The sequence below is a fragment of the Triticum aestivum genome, chromosome 1B (genome assembly GCF_018294505.1).
Source record: "Triticum aestivum cultivar Chinese Spring chromosome 1B, IWGSC CS RefSeq v2.1, whole genome shotgun sequence".
Lineage (NCBI taxonomy): Eukaryota > Viridiplantae > Streptophyta > Magnoliopsida > Poales > Poaceae > Triticum > Triticum aestivum.
In genome coordinates this window covers 643,356,706-643,357,185 of record NC_057795.1, presented here as the reverse complement: position 1 = coordinate 643,357,185, position 480 = coordinate 643,356,706, and positions in this window count along the sequence as shown.

Here is a 480-nt window from a genome sequence, read left to right as displayed (position 1 = left end):
TTCCAAGAGGAGGCCGGGAACCCGCCTTATGCGCTGGTCACTGCCTCGCATGGGGTGGGCATGGTCGTCTTCGCCACGCCCGCCGACCGCGAGCGCACCATGGACGAGGGTCCTTTCCTTGGCCGAGAGCACACCGTTTACCTCAATCGCCACAATGACACCGACAATTGCTTCCTTTTCCCTCATCGCGACCTTGCTGCCCTAGCCATAGAAGATTTCCCCATCGAACACTGGTTCCCACAGCATATCCTCCACTCCACTGGCCCCTATGCCAATCCTTTCGACATCAATCCAATATGCTTGGCCGGTATTGACTACTCCGCGGTGCTCGTCACTGTCAAGGCCAGGGATATCAATGACGTCCCTCACGCCCTGGCCATGCATGGCTTCAACAGCATAGGCATGATCGCCTCGGTCTCCATCATCTCCTGCACCAACCTGCTCGCCGCCGGCTTCGACTTCGCCTCCGCTCCACCCTCT